The following is an 8332-nucleotide window of genomic DNA, read 5'->3' as shown; positions in this document are numbered from 1 at the left end:
GAGATCCACACCTCTCTGAGCCCCGGCTTCAGTACTTCAAAACACTCCCAGTGATTATTTTCACCCCTTACATCCAGTCTTAAACTGCCTTGCTACAGCCTGTACCCACTGACTCTTGTCCTACTATGCACCTCTGAGAAGAGTTTGGCTCTGCCTTTACTATAATATTTCTTACAAAGGTCCATTCACTCGCTAGCCAGTCACTGTAGACATGCAAGAATCTCCCAGCCTCACACTTGTGGGTCTACTCTGCCCTTCCATCCTCACACACCTCATCCTGTTCACATTTTCTGCACAGTTTTTCCCTTCATCTTTGCCTGAGATGACCCCTCCCACACATCCCAGCATGACCAGGCTGAGCAAGCCTACCATGTAGAAGATAAGAAGGAAAGATGGATGAGGCAGATGAGGAAAACAGCAGCACAGGTGTGTAGACAAGAGAAATAGTCCTCATGAATCTCCCATACACACCTGAGCATTGAGATGGAAGGGGCTGGCTGCTGACTATTCTGCAAGCGTCAAGAAAAGCCACATTTTCCCCATTTTATTGGCTCAGCTTTGCTCCTCGTTCCATCCCCATGCTTTGTCAAAAACATGTAAGTCCCATACTGAGTCCAAATTCAGCAACAATCTAACCTTTTCCTCCCCACTGTGATGGAACACTTGATAGAATTAACGTGCACTAATGAATATATTCTTAGTGTCATAAAAGGTCTTTGATAAATGTTGATTATATGTTGGTACTTGATCTTTGCATTTCAACTTCAGGATGCTTCATATTGTGTTTTTATTCTTTTCCTTTGACGCATCCTGATCAATACATTTTCTAAATTCTGGCAGGAATCCTCGGGAGTGTTTGCGTAGCTCTAAGCAGGCCAGAATCTCTGTATTGACAGCTCAAAAACTCATTGAACTTTCTGGGATTGTACAATGACAGAGTCATGTTAACAGCTTTGACTCTATTTTCCAGCCAAATTGCAGATAACCTTTAAATAGTCTTATGAAGGGATTTCTCCAGAGACTATCAGGCCAGATTTGTACTTAGAGATCATTTTGTTCCCTGAATAAACAGAGGTTACCAAGAGGCAGCAGTTTAACAATGGCAACTGTTCTTATTTTTCCAGTAATAAATTGCAATAGTGCCGGGTCTGGGATGTACTGATGCATTCCCCAGGTACACAAAATAAAAGTAACTCATAACAGTAGTTGATAGTGAGGAGAGCTAGGTTTGAATTCATGGCCCAAATTCTGGAAAAAGAGCTCTACAGCCCTATTTTTCTATTATTTTATCATACTATTGTATTTAGTTTTACATGCAATTGAGTATCAACAGTAGGAGAAAAAAATGCCAAAGGGAACAATCTGTTGCCCTCTCTGTCAAGAATGTTTTAAAACGGTTCATTAAATGAGATAAATTGTTTTCTCATTACTATTCAATCCAGTAAATAATGCATTTTTGAAGAACACTCTATTAATTAAAAATGTTTATGTCTTTACTAAACAGAGTGCAACAACTCTTTCTAATATCAAAGATGTTGTTACTTCTCTGGTGTTGTCATTTGCCTATTAAATTATCAAACAAAACAAAAAAAATTACAAAAATATTACTAAACAAAACCAAAACATTAAATATTTACCCCTAGAGTCAACTTATCCTGTAGAGCTATACAGAGACTGGCTCTCAGTACCTGACATCTAGGCTTTTTACTCCCATGAAGGACTAAGGCTGATACCTCACACTATTTGTTTGGGGTGAGGGTGTCAGTACCTTTTGGCCTGAAGAAAAATACCCACGTGAAAAGAGCAAAAATACTACAAGAATAGGAAGAAGGGCTACACATCTAGCAAGCACTTTGATTTGTGCATCTACCCCTGAAGGTTCCTAGCCCAAGTTAGAAACAAAACGCACTGTGTGCACGAATTTAGAAAACTAATATCGTCCCTGTTTGCTCCAGCTTGGATTGGAGGGATGGTGGGGAGCTTCCCACAGAAGCAGGGCTTTGAGACCATCTGGAAGACCAGATTACAGTCTTACCTGAAAGGACATACATTTTAACCTCCTGGACACAATCTTAATGCTTGCTATGCAAAGCCCCATGAGAGTGCTGTGACAAAAGGAAGCACACAGCATTGATGGAAATTACTTTGGGGATGGAACCAACAAGTATGACTGCCTCCCAGTGAATTGCTCCTCAGAAAAGCATTTGTCACTTTTCCAGTGACAAATGGAAACTGCTAGGTTGCCTCACACAAAACACAGTCCTTTCTTCCACATGTGGCATTTAGACCAAAGGCTACAGAAGTTCCTACATCAAAAAAATGCTGGAGTATTACTCTGTCAGAGAAGTGAGAAAAAGATCATTCTTAATGTCATTTATTGTTCCATGGCCCATCCCTGCAAAAATATAAAGCAAATTCCTTCTGACTCATTCTGAAGGAAAGGGTCATCTCTTCACCTCATAGCAGGTATTTAGTGTTGCCAACTCAACTGGTGAGAAATAAATGGTCTTTTATTAAGGAAAGTTCTGTTTTATGTGTGTATATTTACTGTCCTTAATACGATGTTCCAGTAAGGCTTTTCATCTGTCCTCCCTGCTTGATAAATTCCTTCCTTCTCCTAGCAGGACCCAACATGCCTCTTTAATGAAAGATCTGATGTTCTATTTCTCTAAAGGTCTGCAGGTTACAATATTTCACGACTGCCATTATTTGTGCACAGCACAGTTAAAAGTTAGGACTCAAAACAACTTTAAGCTGATGAGCTCAGGTACAAGACTTTTTTTTATTATTTCTTTTTTCTGCCAGAACCGCACCAGAGAGTGCTCCACAGCAAGGCTGTATCTGTCAGAGTGTGTTGTTACAAGCTGCTTTCCAAGGCCAAACAGAATGACAGGAATTTCTGTTGAACATCTGCACAGTCTTCCGACATCCTCTTGGCATTTTTATCAAAGGAAAAGATGATGAAATCTTGGCTTTTGGGGGAGGGGAGGGATTCCCTCTTCTATCCTATTGCTGTGACATACTACGATCCTTTTTACAGGTGGGTACTAAGTGAAGCAACAGAGAGATTAAGTCATGACATAACAAATACATCCCCAGGCAGGACAAAAATGCAGTCTGAAAATTTCACACCCTGGCCCTTTTTGCCTTTCTCCAAAACGAACAAAAGAACATATCCAACATAATTTGAATTTTGGAGTTCCCACTTGACTATTCCCACTGAAGTAAGAGTGTGAGGTGAGCAAGGGAGGCAGTGTCATTAAATGGAAAAAATGAACAAGGCAACATCATTACTCTGAAGTTACAGGACTTTGGCCGCTGTGCTGATTGCTTGAATGCTTTTTTGTAAAAAGCTTTTTCATAAGGTGCAGCTTCATTTCCAAAACGTTAACAAAGCTAAGGCCCCAGGAGCAGGCAAGAAAATTAGAAATGTTCACATATTTGAAAGCATACAAAAATAATCCCCTTCCATTTTCAGGACAAATGCAGGGAGCTGCAGCAGTATACATCACCCAGCTGACGGTACTGGGGGCTTTGCAGACAGGAGAGGGGCAAAACCAGCCCAAGCTACACATGGGCAATGAGTGCTTCATTCTCAATGTGTTGTTACTTGAATGTGTTATACCTCTGGCATGAGAAAGCTATTCTTCATCCATCTTCTTTCTGAGTTCTGGGCCTATTCTATCCCAGACCCGTCAGTCTGTATGGCACATCACAAATACATTTCAAGTACGCCATGTTATTCCTGGGCTAGCCAGAAGGTCTCCATAAATGTTTATGAGTGCGGGCAGCACAGCACGGTCACCTCCCAGCTGGAGTCACTTGGTGCCATCAGTCTGGAGAGGTACGGAGGGCGGTGGGAGGGACAGGCTGCTGGAGACAAGAGGCTGTTTGCTTTCCTGCTGGGCGGTTACTGAAAAGGGACCAGGGAAATCAGTGGCAGCCTTGCTCAAAGGAGCAGGGGGACAATGAACCTGATGAACTCAGCGTGAACATCCCAACTATCTCTTCGTGGTCCTGTTTCAGGTGTCTCATCAGTTTCTGCTTTGATCATGCCCCGTAGGGACCGGTATGCCTGAGCTGGAAAAAGAATCAGGATGATGTGAACAGGTCTGCAGCAAGGGTCTGAGAGAGGTGACTTGCAGAAGCAGGCAATGAAGGACTTAGAAGCCAAAGGAGTGGAGAGGAAGGGAGTCAGGGAAGGTATGGCAGCAAAGGATCACAGGGACCTGCTGGGGCTGTGATTGAGAGGGAAGAGGAAGCAGAGGTGACTGATTAAAATAATGTTGGCTCTTGAATGTGTCTGACATTTGGATGAGACAGTGTCTCTAGTCAGTATTCAAAGCAATAGCTGCCCTGACTGGTTGCCTTCACCAAAGGAAAAACAGCTTTTCCCTGGATAAAAAGGCAAAAACCCTGATTTCATTTTTTGTGGGGACTGCTTTGAATTTTTTTTTAATTACCAAGTAAATTAAGAAGCTTAAAGGAAGGCAAAAGTCCAGCCAGGTCCCTGAACACTTCAGCTGCTGAACCTGACTTAAGACAATCCCATCTTTTATGTACTTCCTATTCAAAAGAGACAATTAAGTGAACTGGAATAATTCTGTGAGTAAACGCGAAACAACCTCAAATTCTGGAGGAGGAAAACTTGCTCCGAGCACACGTTTCTGTCTTTGTTCCAGTTATTTATTCCTTTTGTCTTTCAACATCCAGTAATCAAAGGAATTAAAAGGATTAAAAAGCACGCACAAAACAAGTGATGGCTTAATACATCAAAGTAGGTGTGACAACGAGGGGAACAGGAGCCAGGGAAAGCGACAGCTTCAGATTAGAGCTCAAAAGACTACACATGGAGCTGCTGCAACCCAACACGCAGATCCCCATAAAACATAATTGCAATTCAAAATGCAGCCTAGGATAAAAGCAGAGCCAAACGCACACGTTGATGTTAGGGATGTCACCGTGTCCCACGACACTTCAGTTGAGAGTTCAGCAAAGCACAGCCCCTGCTTTAGTTGCAGCCAGCACAAAGCTGCTCGCCCAGCAGTGCCTGGACACGCAGGCAGGTTCAGATGTCTCTGCACACCCCCTCGCTTCTCAGGTATTTTCAAATACTCTGCTGCTAAAACGAACAGGTTTTCTTAACCGTGCGTTTCTTCCTTTCCTAGCTGTGGATAATGGCAGAGACCCTAACCTGCAGTGACAAGAGTGTCTCAGCACAAGGTTCCCAGACAGAATTAGCCTAATTAAAATGTCCACTGAAGTAACATTCAAAAGTTACGTGCGGCTTTTTTAAGATCCCACACAGCTGTAAATTGAGTATTTTCTCACACTTGCAGGAAAGGTTCCTGGCTTGTCATGTGCTCTGAAATGATCTACAACTACTCCCCAGAGGGCTGTAAATGAGAATAAATTTTTGCAGGGTTCTGGCGACCCACACTGCTGTGTGTGGAGGTGGGGAATAGGTTCAGGACACTGCCAATCCCATCTTCAACTGTACCACTCTCTGTGTCTGGCAAAAAAATCACATTTACTGTGTACAACTAAGGATGTAGTTGAATCAGGACAGTCACAGAGCTGCCTCCAGCACAATCAGCACGTCCCTGCAGATCAGAAATGATCACCCATAGCTGAATATCATCACCCACCAGCAGGAAACTGGCTTCTTCCCCACTCCCACCTCCCTTTTACTGGAACGTTGCAACAGATTGTGAAAGCACTCCTCAGTTGTTCGAGTGCAGAGCCAGTCTGCCCAGCTTAAGTCTCCTCCCATGGGATACACTGATGCTGTATCACACTGACGCGACGTTGCTGCAATTGGCGCTCCGAGGGGAATGCAATTCCCATTCTACAAAATAACTGAGATTTCTGAACGCACTTTTCATTTTGAATGGGAGCAAAGCATAGAGAAAGAACACACTTGGTGCCTCCGAGCAATGCACATGCTCAGATGCTCTGCCGGATCAGGTCCTCAGCGTAGACAAGATCAATAAAGTTCATTGTTATGAACCACAATATAGAATTTCAATGCCCTGATTTAAGCAGCTCCTGGTCACCTGGGACACGACGGCTGCCTATGCCGTTACAGAAGAACATCTTGCGGTTACTCAACAATATCAACACACTGCAATGCAGCGTGCAACTCCGAGCATTTGGCCTCTTTCAGAGAGTGGTTGGTTTTCTGCCAGTGCATCTGGCAATACTGCTCCCAGTGACTATCACCAGTGCATAGTACAGCAAGGCACCGACAGTACTGGCCAGCTTTGTTACACAGCAACTGTAGGAGCGATACTTTTTCCAGGCACACAGTAAATCTATGCAAAATGAATATTGTATTTGTTGCCCAGAGACATGAAAATGTTGTCTTCCCTCCAGCTGCGATCTTGGAAATCCAAACTGATGGGGTAAGAAGCAGCAGGGGAGGGCTCAGGATGCCCTGGCTGAGTGACACATTTCTCAGCCCATCGCAGAGGCCAATAGCAGGCAGCCAGGTTTTCAATTAACTCCCCGCGTGTGATGGACTCAGATAGCTCTTCTATCAGCAGTACTTCAAAAGGCCAGAGAAACAGCAACGCTTGTCCCCTTGAAGTACCACAACTTCACAACACTCTCAAAGAGGTTTGCAACTTCAAATAAGCCCTGAGCTAAAATTAGATTTTGATTACAAAACTATTAGAAGGTTAAAAAAAAAAAAAAAAAAGGAAAAAAGTGCAGGCTGAACTGAGGATATAGTTGAAGGTATATATCTAACTTTCGAAGGAGGGAGAAGAAAGAGAATCCATTTCTCATTGGTGAGAGGATCATGACTGCTGGTGTGCAGATGAGAGCCGGCTCTGTCTGCAATGCAAGTAAAGTGCAGGGCTGTATAGGACTCAACAGGAGTCAGCTGAAGATATTTTCAATAGGTATCAGTGAGGAAAGTTTGGTAATTATAGGAGATGCCATTTGGGTAGATCTCTGAGGGAGCTGAGCTGGTGATGGGAGATGGAGGTTTTTCTCCAGGCTAGGTTCTTCCAAGAGAGTGTTAATGGGGGCGTCTCTGGTGTATGACACTGAACATTGTCCTTAGGACATCTTTTAACATCAGGACCCCTTTCTACCACCATCAGCAAAGCTTAGAAACAAACAAAACTTGTTTTACAGTGGATGAGTGCCCCATACTTCTGCTGGCCTTAAGAAGCCTGGTTCTCACTCATGACTACCTGTCACACATAACCCTATCACAGCCCTGAAGCGTCCCCCATCCTCCTCCCATTTTTTTTCTATGTCATCTGCATAAGGCAAGAAAATGCCCATGCTGTTGCCGTGTCAGTGCTGTGCATGTGCTGACCGGCCACCTGGACCAACATAGGATGGGTCATACCACAACACTCCTTTAGCAGAAACAGGTAAACCTCTGCCCTTTACTTATTCTTCTCAAGGAGCATCATTTCTTTGGTCTAGAATGGCTGAAATTGGTCAACTAATTCAGAGAGCACGAGAAGAATATTGAGGGTATGACAGACAGAAGATGAGAGCACACATGACTACAAATTCTTAGCTTTTTGGGAAAACAGGCTAAAAATAGGAATAGACTGAGAAAGCAGCAAACTATGAGACTCCCTGAATTATGCCCTGAAGAGGTCTGTCTGCAGCATCATTGAAGGTAAGGCAGGTGGGGAAATCCTTCTGAAAAACCGCTTGGAAAAGAAGTTCATCAAGGAAAGTCAGTGCCTGCTGTTATCTATCTATTTCTTGGCCTCCGGAAGAAGATAATTGCATTTCAGCTTAACAGTAAGGAAAAGAGGGTGAGATCCTCCCTGCCTTTGATCACATAAGATGTTTTAGCAGGGAGAATCACTGTCTCCCCCTACAGGGTGATTCATATCAGAGGCTAATGAGTCTGCTAACAAGGATTACTCCAGCTGCTGATCTCCAGCCTCTCACAGAGAGGAGCGAGCAGAGTTCAGTTCCCAGGGGAGAACCACTGCAGGAGGACAACGCTGGGACACCCTGGGGTAATGTCAGATGTAGTTACACAGGGTGACTGAAGGAATCTTGTGCTGATAAAAATTGCATGACTTCACTGCAAAACTCTGATTTGTTGCTTCCCTCTCATTATAAGTCAAGGGAAGGAATATGTTCGTTCTTCCCCCGAGCGATACTCATTTGGATGCAAGTGGGAATTTCTTTCAATGCTGTTCCTGGCTCTTCTATTTGACAGACAAGAGGGTGCCTAGGAGATGCATAGGAGAAAATAAGAGAAAGCCTGATCACATTCCCAGTGTTGGGGAACATTCAAGTAAATGTCTGTCCACCCTGCAGTGAAACATTGCCAGTCTTCCCAGGCTGT

This window comes from Anser anser (assembly GCF_964211835.1).
Source record: "Anser anser genome assembly, chromosome: 10".
NCBI classification, from domain to species: Eukaryota; Metazoa; Chordata; class Aves; order Anseriformes; family Anatidae; genus Anser; species Anser anser.
Note: the sequence above shows the minus strand (reverse complement) of the source record.